Source organism: Odocoileus virginianus, chromosome 23 (genome assembly GCF_023699985.2).
Source record: "Odocoileus virginianus isolate 20LAN1187 ecotype Illinois chromosome 23, Ovbor_1.2, whole genome shotgun sequence".
Classification (NCBI taxonomy): domain Eukaryota; kingdom Metazoa; phylum Chordata; class Mammalia; order Artiodactyla; family Cervidae; genus Odocoileus; species Odocoileus virginianus.
The window spans coordinates 5,479,091-5,492,948 of NC_069696.1; the positions used below are offsets into that span (position 1 = coordinate 5,479,091).

A 13,858-nucleotide genomic window follows, 5' to 3' on the forward strand; every position below is an offset into this window, starting at 1 on the left:
GAGGAGAAGGGGCCCCATGGAATATAGGGGTCCCTGTAACCAGGCTAAGGGGATGAAGACATTCCCACCTCTACACCCCAGCATAGTATACTCGTTGGAAAAGTCCCTGATGCTGGGAAAGATTGAGAGCAGGAGGACAAGGGAGCAACAGGGGATGAGATGGTTGGACATTATCATCAACTCAATGGACATGAGTTTGAGCAAACTCTGGGAGATAGTGAAGGACAAGGAAGCCGCCAGTGCTACATTCCATTGGGGGAGAGGGTCGCAGAGAGTCGGACATGACTGAGCAGCAACGGCTAATGACGTTGAGCACTTCTCATGCGCTTATCTGCAAGCACTTCACCAGAGAAGAGTCTGTTCATAACTTCTGTCCATTTTGCAGTTGAGTTGTTTTCCTAATACTGTATTGAGAGATCTTTGTATGTTCCAAAGAATAGTTCTTTTTTAAAAATTATTTATTTTAATTGGAGGGTAATTACTTTACAATATTGTTGTGGTTTTTGCCATACACTGACATGAATCAGCTATGGGTGTACATGTGTTCCCCATTCTGAACCCCCCTCCCGCCGCCCTCCCCATCCCATCCCTCAGGGTCATCCCAGTGCACCAGCCCTGAGCCTCCTGTCCCAGAGACTTGATTAGTTCTTGATTAGATATGTGCTGTGCAAATATGTTCTCTCTCATCTGACAAAAATATTTTGTCTCTCATATTTGTTGGAAATCAGTTTCCATCTATGTGTGGATTTATTTCTGGCTCCTCTGTTCTCTTCCATGGACCCATTTGTCTGTCTTTACACCAAGAACACTGTTTTGATTATTATAGCTTTATGATAAGTCTTGAAGTCAAGTGTCTTAGTTACCCAAAGGGTAACTTATTTCTTCTTTTATCAAAGTTGTTTGGATTATTCTAGGTCTTTTGCATTTCCATATGAATTTTAGAATCAGTTTGTCAATTTCTTTTTTAGAAAAAGCATTTTTTTGCCTTGTGTATTTTGAGGCTCTGTTAAAGGTGTGTAAACAGTGTGATTGTTACATGCCCTGGAAGAACTGACCCCTTGTTGTTATGAGAAAACCTTCTTTCTCTGTGGTGTAGTTTTTGCTCCGAGCTCTGCATTTCCTGATATTAATATAGCTGCTCTAGTTTTTCTTTTTTTTTTTAATTCATGTTAGCGTTGTATATCTTTTCCCATACTTTTATGTTTAACCCATGTGTGTCTTTGTATTTGAAATGAATTTCTTGTATAAACAGCAGATAGTTGGGTCTTGCTCTTTTATCTAGCCTGATGGTCTCTGACTTCTAACTGGGGTGTTCAGATCATTTTTATTTAATGTGATCATCAACATGTGATGTTAGATTTAAGTTTATCATCTTGCTATTGTTTCCATGTGTTCTTTGTTCTCTTGTCTTTCTTAACTGCTTTCTTTTGAAAAAACAATACTCATATATTTTATTCTATTTAATCTCTATTGTTGACTTACTAGTTAAAATTCAGTCTTGTCATTTTAGCAGTTGCTTTAGTGCTTACTATTTTTGTTCTTAATTCATCATAGCCTACCTTCAAGTGTTATTATATGACTTGACATGTAGTATAGGAACCTTACAATGGTCTCCTTACATGTCTTCCTTCATGGCCTTTGTGTTCCTGCTGTCATTTGTTATAAACATTTACATTGTTTATAATGTTTGTTCATAATACACTGTTATTATCTTTTTGATGCAGTCCTTTGAGGGAAAACTGCATCTCAATCTCTAGAGCTCTTAATTATTTATGTAGATCCACATTTCCTTCCATCTTGCATCATTTTCCTTCTGCTTTAAGGACATCCTTTAACAGTTCTTGTACTGAAGCTATCCTGGATATGAAATCTTTTGGTTTTCCTATTTCTGAAGTAAGTCTTGCTTTTTCACCTTAATTTTTGAGAGCTTTTTTGACTTATTATAGAACTTTATGAACTTCCCTGGTGGCTCAGATGGTAAAGCGTCTGCCTACAATGCGGGAGACCCAGGTTCGATCCCTGGGTTGGGAAGATCCTCTGGAGAAGGAAATGGCAACCCACTCCAGTACTCTTGCCTTCTTTCAGGAGTTTTAAAGCTGTTGTTCCACTGCCCTCTTGCTTACATTGTTCCCAACAAGAAATCTGCCATCAACCTTGCCTTTGTTTCTCCAGATAAACTATGTCTTTCTGCTCTGGCAACTTTTAGTGTTTCCTCTTTATCACTGGCTTTGAGCAATTCGATTATGATGTGTCTTGGTGTGTAAATTTTTTTTCAAATTTCTTATGCTTGGTATTCATTGAGCTTCTTGAATCTGTGAGTTTATGCTTTCAAAATTAAATTCGGTAAAGTTTTGGCTGTTAATTCTATAAATTGCTATATCTCCCACTTCCCTACTCCTTTGGGAATTCTAATTATACATGTATTAAATTACTTGACATTTTCACACAGCTCACCAATGCTCTTTTATTTTTTTTAATGTGTCTTTCATTTTGGATGGTTTCTGTTATTATGTCTTCAAGTTTACTTTTTTTTTTTTTTTTTTGCCGTGAATAATCTAATGTTAATCCTCTCCAACGTATTTTTTATCTCAGGCATTGTAGTTTTCATCTCTAGAAGGACTTTTTGGGTCTTTGAAATGTTTTTCATGTCTCTTCTTAAATTTTTGACCATATGGAATACAGTTATGACTACAGGGTTAATATCCTTGTCTGCTAATTCTAACATCTGTGTGGTTCTGTGTCCATTTAGATGATTTTTCTCCTCACTACAGGTTGTATTTACCAGGTCTCTTGCATTGGATACAAGACATTATAAATTTCACCTTGGATAATTTTGAATTCTTTTGAATTCAATTAATTCAAATAGTTATATAAATATTCTTGAAGTTTATACTGGGACTCAGTTAAGCTACTTGGAAGCGGTTTGATCCTTTTTTGTCTTGTTTTAAAAATTTTTAGACAGAATCAGTACAGCATTTAGTGTAAGATGAATACTGCCCACGACTGAGGCACAACCTCTTGGGTCTCCTGCCCTCTGAGTCATGAGATTTTAAAGTCTGGTTTGCAGGCATTATCCCCAGCTCTGTGTGTGTACTGGGAGCTATTCTTCTTAATAGTCCTCTTGAGGGGGTCTGCGGCAGAAGGAGCCTAGGGTGACCCCTGCCTCTGTTGTTCGGATCTTTGTATAGCCCCCTCCTTGAGGGTGAGAGGGACCTGAGGCTTGTTTCTAACTGATGAACTATGACAGGGTAGTGGGAGGCCTCTTCTGTGAGCAGGCTGTGTCACATGAAAGATGATGAGATGCAGATGGCATGACCAGGTTACAGTGTGTAAGACCCGACTTTAGCTGCTTGGAGCTGGAAGGCCCCCCAGGGGCCTGGAGAAGCTAGAGGCCATGCCAGAGGACCTAGGTGCCAGGTGGCCTCTAGAACCCAGGCTGCATGCAGCCATGGGAGATGGATCCTGCCCTCCATCAGTTCAGGTTAGGAACAGATGCTTATCCAGATGATGTTGTACCCAGGTCAACCCCTTGAGTACAGCCTGTGGGAGTGGACAGAGGGTCAGGCCACACTGTGCCTGGGCTCCTGACCCAGACACTGCGAGATAGTAAGGGTGGGCTGTTTAACCACTGAGGTTGTGGTGATTTGTTTCCTAGTAATAGCAAGTGAGTTCAGTTCTTCCCTCAGGCCCAGGTGGCTCCCTCACTCACATGCGTCCATCATCCAAAGCGACCCTCTTGCAGGGCGGCGCTTTCTTATCTGCTCCATCTTTGAGATCCAGCAGCTTCGGTCTCCTTGGACTCTCAGCTCCGTCTTTTGAGTCATCTGCCAGACCACACCCAGGTGGGCTCCTGTGTATGTTCTGGTCTGAAAACTAACAAGGCAGCAGATGGGCAGTGGCAGGGTCCACCTGGTTGGTTTCCCATTTCTCAGGGCTCTTCCTTTGCTGGTTGATGTCCAGGATCTTGAAAACTGTCATTTCAACCATTTTTGCTATTTTGGTTTTGGGTGTTCATAGCAAGAGGGTAGATCTGGTCCTTATTAACCCATCTTGGCCAGAAGTCCTCAGCTCTATGAGTCTTGTCATATTCTGTAATTGTAAAACCACTATTGCAATCAAAATAGAAAATGTTTCTCTTGACCCCCAAAGCATCCTTAGAGCTACCCTTCCCCATGCTAACACATGGCAACCACTGAGCTGGTTTCCATTCCTATAGTTTTGCTTTCCCCAGGACATCATATAAATGGGTCATTCAATACGCAGCCTTTGGGGTCTGGCTTCTTTCAGTGCACAAGATGCTTGCACAAGATGCTTTCACAAGTCTTCCATGTTACCACCCGTACCTGCCACTCATTCCTTCTTATTGCCAAGAAGCATCCTGTTGTATAGATGAATCAGAGTCCTTTCAGTGACTCTGAAGTCAATAGTCCAGTGAGCCACAGACACCAGGGGAGGAGGTCAAAGCCCAGGTCTCTGCTCTCCTTCCTTCTCCCTTCCTACCTTCTTGCCCACCCACCCTCCTCTCCACCACCCTCCTGCCTTCCTTTAGCAGAACCGAGGTTGACTTGCCTAATCATGTGATAATGATTATTATTTGAAAACCAGCCCAGAGCCTTTCAGCCCATACTCTGCAGGCTGAGACTTCGCCCTCTGTCCCTGGAGCCAGACTCCTGGTGGAGATGATGGAGAAGGAAATCCAGAGTAACATTTCTGAAGTTCGTGGACTTGGCGTGATAGCTCTCTTTGGAGGCTGCTTTGGGATCATCCAGTTCCTCCTGCTTCCTCCCCCTCCTCCTGTCCTGTCCCTTCGCAGGAAGGACAGTCCTGTGAGCTCAGAAGCGCCGGCCGGCCCGAGTGCATCCCTGGCTTGTGGGTCTTAGTGCTTGGAGTTCTCCTCCACCAGGAGAGCCCGGAGAACTTTATGAGGGGTGAGATGAGACTGGATGCTCCATGGAAACCGAGAGTTGAGTTACCACCTGAAGTCCTGTGGCAGGGCGGTGACTCCAGGAGGAGGTCGCACGGCCACGTCTTCCCCATGGCTGTGCAGGCGTTCAGAAGGACGAGAAGCAGGTGTGCCACTTACCCGTGTATGGTGTCGGAGCCAACTGTGCCCAGTGAGTGAGCTGTCAGGAGAGGGGTGCTCACCCGTTTCCTGCCAGACACAAGGGTGAAGCAGAGGGCCAGCAGGTCCCCTCCAGGGAGATTCAGCTCTCGGGGTTGCCCAGGTCCTTGTAGGCCTTCCTCATGCTCAGACCTTAGAGCTCCTGTTAATTAGGAATGTCTTCAGCTTCAAGTGACAGGATACAGGAAGCCTGGAACAGCCTCAGGGTTGGTCCAGCAGTTTCAGGTGCCACAAGGACCCAGACACTTTACCACTTCCTACTGCGTCTGTTCATACTCAGCTCCTTTTCTCGTTCTTGCTGGTGGTTCTGCAGACCCAGGCCTCACACCTGCATTCAAGGCAGGGGTGGTGAGGGAGGTGTGGAGCCGGCAACATTCATGTCTTTTAACAGGAGACAGAGGTTTTCCCAGTCCCCTCCCCCCACGACAACACATCTTGAATTAAATATGCATGTCAGCCAGGGATCTTGTTAAAACAGATTTGGATACTTAGATCTGGGGTGGAGCCTGAGATTCTACACGTGGCCCAAGCTCCCAGGTAGTGTTGGTGCTCCTGGCCACTGCGTGGTGGGGGCCAGGGACCAGGCTGTTTTTCCTGTATCTTTTCACCAGGATCAGTGGGCTGGTTACAGCTAGCTGCAAGGGAGGCTTGAGAGGTGACTGTGTTTTCAGCCTTCCCTGGGGAAGGAGACAGAAGAGGAGGCAGATGGAGAGAGTCTGGGTAGCAGACCACCAGCTCGGGTTCTATTGAAAATGCAGATGTGGAGCTCTGAGGATTCAGGTGGACTTGGGACAAGGGGGAGTTTTTGCCTCCATGAGGGAGCTATGGACGTACTTCGCTGGGTCGATGGGCACCTCCAAGAATGCTCAGCCTGTGTGCCAGGGGCTCTGTACCAAGCCTGGTGACCAGCACACGGTAGGCACCCCGAGGTGTCTGATGAGTTGGAATGTCCCTGGCGAGTCCTCTTATCACAGGGCTGCTTTTGTGGGCGCAGCGTGCCCAGCTGAGCACGGGACTCTTGTTAAAATGCAGATTCTGATCTAGGGCATGGGGATCCAGGGTGCTGCTTTTTTAATTTTTTCAAATCCTTGTCCTTCTTTTATTTTTGTAAGTTTAAATATAGTTGATTTACAATATTGTATCAGTTTCAGATGTATAGCTTCAGAGTCTTTTCCATTATAGATAATTATAAGATATGGAATACAGTTCCCTGTGCTATGCAGTAGGACCTTGCTGTTTATCTATTTTATATATAGTAGTGTATGTCCGCCAACCCCAAACAGCTCCCCTTTCCCCTTTGGGAACTGTAAGTTTGTTTTCTATGCCTGTGAGTCTGTTTTTGTTTTGTAAATAAGTTGATTTGTATTGTTTTTTTAGATTCCACATAAAAGTGATATTGTATAGTATTTGTCTCTTTGCCTGACTTACTTCACCTACTGTGACATCTCTAGGTCCATGCTGCTGCAAATGGCATTATTTCATTCTTTTCTAGGGTTGAGTAATACTCCGCTGTACATATGGAGCACATCTTCTTTATCCATTCTTCTGTTGATGGATATTTTAGGTTGCTTCCATGTCCTGGCTATGGTAAATAGGGCTGCGATAAACCCTAGGGTGAATGTGTCTTTTCAAAGTATAGTTTTCTCCAGATATATGTATGCCCAGGAGTGCGATTGCAGGATCATATGGTAGCTCTATGTTTAGTTTCTTAAGGAACCTCCATACTGTTGTCCATAGTGGCTACACCAATGTATATTCCTCCCAACAGTGGAAGAGCATTCCCTTTTCTCCATCCAGGGGATCCCACTTTGAATAGAAAGGGCCCAGAACATGCAAAGTCAGGGCCTTCTTCCTGACTCACCAGGGCGAGTGGCTGTGTGTGAAGACGTGGGCAGGTCTTGGTTACAGAGCCTGGGGTGTGGAGAGGGGTTGAGGGGAGTGGGGGGAGCGGCCTCCGTGTGTCTCCAAGGCAGGGGGCCTGGATGCCTGCCGATCTCATTCCTGCCCCCCAGGCCCTGCGTGCTGAAAACAAAAGTGAGCATCATACCCGGGTGAGAGGAGAGACCAGCCAAGCTAATCTTTCAACAGCTCTTAACTTGCTTGGCTCCATCCCAGCCTGGCCTCCGGGGGGTGCAAGGACCATGGGCAATTGCAGGAGGCAAGGGCTCAGATGCTTGAACCTCCCGGCCTCAGGAGGAAGCAGGGGAGGGAGAAGTCCATCCATTTTGGGGGGTGGGAGAGAACGCTGAGTTCTCCAGAACTGGGCTCCAGGCTTTTTTTTTTTTTTTTAAGTAGCGGGAACCAAGTTACTGGAATTTCTTCTGAGTTAGAAGCCAAACAAAAAGTTTTCTTGTGGTTTCAGTTACACAAGAGGCTGCTGCCAAGACAGAATGAATAAGAGCTGCCGAGGGGAGAGGCTGGGAAGAGGCTGGGTTGGGGGGCTGGAAGAGGCTGGGGTGGGGGTCTGCATGAGGGGCCAGGGCTATGGAATCACCCTCCCCGCCAAGCTCACTGCCAGCTCCGTACCGTCAGCTTTTAGGAGAGGAACAACCTGGACATTCCTCCCCCCAGGATCAGAGTAAGCAAGCAGGAGGGATCTGGGCAAGTGCTGTGTCCACTGTGAGACGTGTCCACATGTGAGCGATTACCGTGATTATCACGTCTGATTTACCGTAACTCAGCCTCTCTCCGGGGGCCTGGCTTTGTTCCGGTCCCGACTGATGGCAGCTGGACCAGACAGTCGTCCTGGCCCCAAGCTATGAGGCTCTCGGTCAGCCTTGCTCAGCATGAGGCTGCAGTCACCCCACCCACCCCCCCGGCAACCAGGGCAGGGAAGATTCAGGTCCATTGGTGACCCACAAGCTTCATTTTTCTCGATGCCCCTGGCCCCCTCCCTGCCACCATCCTGGGAACCACACGACAGCCTGGCCCCAAAGGTTCCCTTGCCTCAAGGCACCTCTGGCCGGTGAAAAACCAGGCTTGTGAGTTCCTTCATCAGCCTGTGCTGATGGACGTGGGTGATGTCCCTGTTCTGGATGGCCTGCTGGATGGTGGGGGGCAAACGGAGAAGAAATAGTGGGGTGACTTGAGTGTTCAAGCTCTTACAGACTGCTCTCCTCTGGGGAGAGGCAGATGGAGTTGGGGCTCATTCTCACAGTCTAGGTGTTTTTCTTACTGAAGGATCTCATCACAGGATCACGGAATTCGTCATTTTTCCAACAGATTGTGTCTCAGGTGCTGGCCTGGGTTATGGGGACTTCCTGTATTTGAAATTCAGCCATTCCTCTCCAAATTCCAAAACAAAGGTCTTGTGAAAAGTGTCCTAAAAGCTAGCATAAATCCATATATTGGAGTTTAGATTTCTGCCTGGCTTATGGGGCCAGTGCCCACATGGCCCAGTCAGGATAGAAGTGCCTTTCTTTACGAGTCCGTTTATTTGGATCAAATGTACCAGTTCCTAGAGATAACCCAGAGATCCATCCTGGGCTGTAAGTAGATCCTCTATGTGTCTCTTCATATGTTTATTGAGCAAATATTTATTTAACATAAATATTTGCTCCTCCTTGCGAGCCAGGCACAGGGGATGTATCAGGGGATATACATTTCTCATTATCCTGTATCCACCCCATGTGGGTTTACGTTTTAATAGGAGATACAGCAATGAAACATCAACCTCATAAATAAGTCTCCTGAGGGGATGGGGGTAGCATGGACTCACCCCTGCCTCTCCTGACTGTGGTCCCCACACACACTCCCTCCTGCCGTGTCCCTGGACCAGTGTCCCCCAGGTAATGCTGTCAATCCCAGAGGAACGGGGTGGGCAGGGAGGGTTGCACAGGAAGGTGGGTGTTGAGATCAGCACCCTGAAGGGCGGCTCCAGCCTGCATGGTCTGGACACGGCCTTGTGCATGATAACACACCTCTAATTCTGTGATTCTGAGTGAAGGACTCATGCACCATTGGGAATGACCATGTAATCATTAATTGTCATCTGCGGCCACACGTCAGAATTGCCTGCAATTAACAAAAACAACAGTAGTCTGTATGGATGTGTGAGTTGGACCATAAAGAAGGCTGAGCACCAAAGAATGGATGCTTTTAAGCTGTGGTGTTGGAGAAGACTCTTGAGAATCCCTTGGACTGCAAGGAGATCCAACCAGTCAATCCTAGAGGAAATCGGTCCTGAATGTTCTTTGGAAGGACTGATGCTGAAGGTGAAGCTCCAATACTTTGGCCACCTGATGCAAAGTCAACTCATTGGAAAAGACCTTTATGCTGGGAAAGATTGTTGAAGACAGGAGGAGAAGGGGATGACAGAGGATGAGATAGTTGGATGGCATCACCGACTTAATGGTCATGAGTTTGAGCAAGCTCCAGGTGTTGGTGATGGACAGGGAAGCCTGGGGTGCTGAAGCCCATGGGGTTGCAGAGTCAGATACGACTGAGCGACTGAACAACAGCAGAAACTGGACACTGCATGTTCATTTAGCCTCTTGGTTCTCCAGCTTCAGTGGGCATCTGGCTCACAGGGAGGGCAGGCAAGGAGACACACCCTGGGCTCCGCCCACAGAGCTTCAGTGACTCTGGAACCGAGGTGATATTTTGAGTTTCTAACAAGCTCTGGATGCTGCTGATGAGCCGATCTGGACCACGGTTGAGGATCACGCTGTGGTCTCAGTGATGACATGGGCTCTCTACTGGTGTGACCGGGCCGTGGGACTTTATCAGGTTCCCCGGGTGACTCTGATGTGCAGCCGCAGCTAAAGTCTGCCTCCAGCTCTGGGGTGACTGTGTCACTGCTCGGCCTGTGCCAGGCACCTTGTGGAGGTGGAGGGTCCTTTTGGGGACCTCTGATTCCTGAGGCGTCAGGGGGCACAGCCCTGCCTGGCATACGGTGGGCATCCATGTCCTTTGGAGAAGGGAGGTGAAGGTCTGTCCCCCAGCCCAGCCCCATGAGCAGGGGTCTGCAAGACAAGGCAATTGGTGGTGACGTCTGCCCTGAGCCTCCCCAGCCTGGTCTCCCAGGGCCCCTCCCTGCCCCAGGCTCGGGCGTCCACACTGTGAGTGGCCCTTTGGCCCGGCAGCCCTGGTCAGCCAATTCTCTGGTGCAGCCTGCTGTGCCAGGGGCTGCTGCCAGCAGCCAGTGTGCACGTGGGACCTGGGGATGACAAGGTGAACGGTGGGACAGCACGTGTGGGGATGAACTTGAATTAAGGGTCTGTCCCCTGGCTCAGCCTGCCTGTAAGGCCGTAGAATGCCCCACTCAGGCTGCCCAGTGGGCAGAGAGGGCCCTTTGTGCAGAGCGGACGGAGGAAGGACTGGGGCCTCGCTGACACCAGGGGCCTTTGATCAGTTAGCACCACCTGTAGCCCAGATGGGAGACGGGTGGGTGATGATCAGGGCTGGGGGAGCCAAGGCCCCCTCTTGGGTATGTGCTGGGGGTGCAAGGGGTGGAGAACGGAGGTATGGTGAGGTTCACAGCATGAGGCCTGGGTGTGGCTATCAGGGTGCTGGGCCCACAGGCACCTCATTTGCTGGAGCCCAGAGGGGTGGGCCAGGGGAGGGGAATCCTGTCCCCAGAGAACAGAAGAACTCTTTCCTGTAGAAATCTCCAGAAAGGGGGTGGACAAGAGGTGCAGAGTCCATTCATGTCTGCCACCCGGTTCTGGTGGGTTCAGGGGGGGTCAGCTGTGTGCAGAGCAAGTTCCTTCAGGTCACAATGTTTGCTGTGCATCTGCCACGTGTTGGCTCAGGGGCCGTAGGGGAAGAGACGCGGCTGGGTCCCCGAGGTCACTGTGCCGTCGGAGGACACAGACGCAAGCAGGCCATCATGGTACCCGTGTCAGGGGCTTGCGTGCAGAGCAAAGCGGGGATACCAGATCTGAAGTGACTTTTGGGGGTCCTTGGGGATCAAACCCAAATATCCTATCATCTTTATTTTTTTGCTTATAAAAGACCCACCCCCCTCACCGCCCTCCCCCGCTCCGTCATGTCCATGCTCACGCTCATGTCACTGAGTTACGCTCCTGATAAGAGAAGCTTTGTGTCACAAAGGATCCATCAAATATTTGCACTTGGAGGGGCACCTAGCCACGTCTCCCACTTGAAACCTGAGGATGCTGGAGCTGGAGACATTAAGGAAATTGCCCCAAAGCAGCGCCTAGTCAGCGATAAATCTTGGGGGCCAGCTGCTTTCCCGACTCCCAGCTCAGCGCTGCTCTGGGTCTCTGCCTTGTGTCACCTCTGCAAAAGTGAAGCCCGTGCAGGCGACGTCCCCGGGCGCCACGGGCTGGCTGTGCTCACTCTGAAGAGTGTGAGTTGGCACAGCAGTGCCCGAGTCTGCAGGTGGGTAAGCGTGAGCAGGTGGAGGAGCAGCAGCAGAAGTGGGCCTTCTGGCCGGCACCTGGTCCTCGGCAGGTGTCCTGGCGGTCGGGGGTAGGGCACCAGGAGGCAGATGAGTCCGGGACACTGCTGCCCCCCACCCCCACCAGCTCAGCAGGGCAGGGCAGGTCTCTGGAGGGGGTGGTGCCAGTTCCCTCCTGCCCCAGGAAGCCCCACAGGGTGCAGCCCGCCCCCCAGTGAAGCCATGAAGCGCTGGAAGAGTGTAAGATGAGACAAACGCGCTGTCGGAGGTGGGGGGAGTGCTCTCTCTGCGGAAAGGAATTCTCTGTCAAGGAGCTTCCTTCCCCAGCCTTGAAAACCATAAGGTGACCAGACAGTAGGGTGGGACCTGACTTGCTGTCCTGTCCGTGACCAGTGCCCAGAGGTTAGGGGGATACGCTCAAGCCGTCCCGCCTGGCTGCCTCCTGCTGGACCAGGGCTGTTGAGCTTGGTGTTTCAGAGAATGAGTGGAGGCTTGGATTAGGTTTCTGTTGCTTAGATTTAAATCCTCAGTTCTCCCAACCTCCAACCACGTGGGCAGGTCACTTAGCCTCGCTGAGTCCTGGATCCTTTGTAACATGAGATGATAACTCATACATCTTAGGCCTGTGGCAAGAACTAATCCTATCTAACCACCTAGCAGTGAGTCTGGCTCATGGGAAGCCCTAAAAATGGTAGCCCTTATTAAAACAGAACAGTAAAACTCCTTTCTTTGAAGCAGGGGGGAAAAATGTTATTTGGAAATGGAGCAGTCTTTTAATGAGGGAGCCTCAACATTCAGAAACGCCAGCGGAAACACTCAAAATGGAACCCAGGCGGGTGCCTCCCTGAGGCCTTAGCACGCCTGCCCCACAGCCCAGCCCCGAGCCCAGGTTGGAGGGACCCCTGCACCGCCTACTGGAGCTTCCTACAAACTGCAGAAACCCTCCTTTCCCAGGGTCTGGGTCCCGGGTGAGCAGGACCCCAAGGGAGGGGGATGAAGGGAAGGTAACTAGTGGTTTTGCAACTGTTTTGATTACTTCAGCTTGAGATGTTTGCAAATAAGATGTTAAAGGCTGGAGGTTTTGTCTGGTCTTAAGTTCAGCATATTTGTAGTTTTATTAAAACTTGTCATGGCAACAACCTGTGATTGAGGGGTGGGGGGCAGAATTCGGCAGTGACTGGAGGCCGCCACCTGGGGCAGCCTGGGAGAGGGGCTGGTGTGCGTGGCACCTCGGACCACTGTCCATCCCTTCTGAGAAGTGAGGGGAAGAGGTTACAAGGCACTGGAGCATGCGTTTGCTGGCAGTGTCACCTGTGTTTTCTAGGCAAAAGGAAGAGCTTTTTCCAGGAAACTCGGTGAGCCAGAGGAAGAGAGATGCATGAGGGAGCCAAGCCTTATCTTTTGTCTTATGTTTTGTCTTGTTTTATTTTTTTTAATGTTTTTTATGTTTTCTTATGTTTTGTCTTATGTTTTGGTTGGGAAGAGCTTTCAACCAAAAAGGCAGGACACGGCTGTTTCAGCTTCTCAGTGCTCAGCCGGGTTGATGATCTGCTGGGTTGATGACCTACTGGGGACTGGGTCAGTGAGACCCCAGGAGGGCATCACCAGGGTAGGAATAAGGGGACGGAGGCCCACTAAGCATCCTAAGTGCCAGGCCTGGTGGTGGCTCCTGGAGAGGCCTGGCTTCATCCTCAGGAAGACAGTGGTTTGGGGGTGAGATGGCAGGTGTAGGTGAGTGAGGTGCTGGGAGCTGGGTCCACCCTCCTCTGGAATCTTGGAGATGGAGACACAGGCCCCTGACATCGGAAACATGGTTCAGCCCCTCACAAGTCCCTGCCTCAAGCAGCAGCCCCTGGTTCCCTGTGTCTCAGGGTCCCCTCCTGCCTGGCTCCCCACTGCAGTCCATCGTGCCCCGTGGTGCTGGACCTGAGCTGAGTTCTGGGGGGCTGCTCTGGCTCAGGACCCTGCAAGGAGCTTCCCTACCTGCCTCCTGTCTTTTGTTCCCAGGAGTATCTGTTGGTATGAAAAGTCCTCGGCGCCTCCCACAGCAGCTCCTTTGCGCCTTTTGGGGCTGTGCCAGGTACAGATACCTGTCTGTCTGTGTTACTTGGTTTTTCTCGGGGGCCCTGGGAGGACAGTTCAGGCTGGAGGGGAGCAGAGGGGACACCTGGACACCGAAGGCTCAGGGTTAGAATTGAGGGTCGCTTTGGCCACTCATCGGCCCATCTGTCCCGACAGTGGATGGTCAGAGGTGATGTGACAGCTTCCTGCCTGGGAAGGTCTCTTGCACGGAGATAGTACTATTGTTTTTTTTTAATTGATGTATAATTGATTTACACTGTTGTGTTAATTTCTTCTGTACAGCAAAGTGG

At 49.7% G+C, this 13,858-nt stretch overlaps 1 protein-coding gene and 1 non-coding gene across 15 annotated transcripts in view; both read left to right on the top strand.

Annotated features, from left to right (window-relative positions):
• The window catches only part of CACNA1C (calcium voltage-gated channel subunit alpha1 C), a 388,445-nt gene that overhangs the window by 146,568 nt on the left and 228,019 nt on the right, over positions 1-13,858 (top strand). The gene's annotated exons all lie outside the window — the stretch shown is intronic.
• Positions 1,960-2,031, top strand: TRNAC-ACA (transfer RNA cysteine (anticodon ACA)). Its single transcript has one exon. It is a non-coding gene; the product is annotated as a tRNA-Cys (tRNA).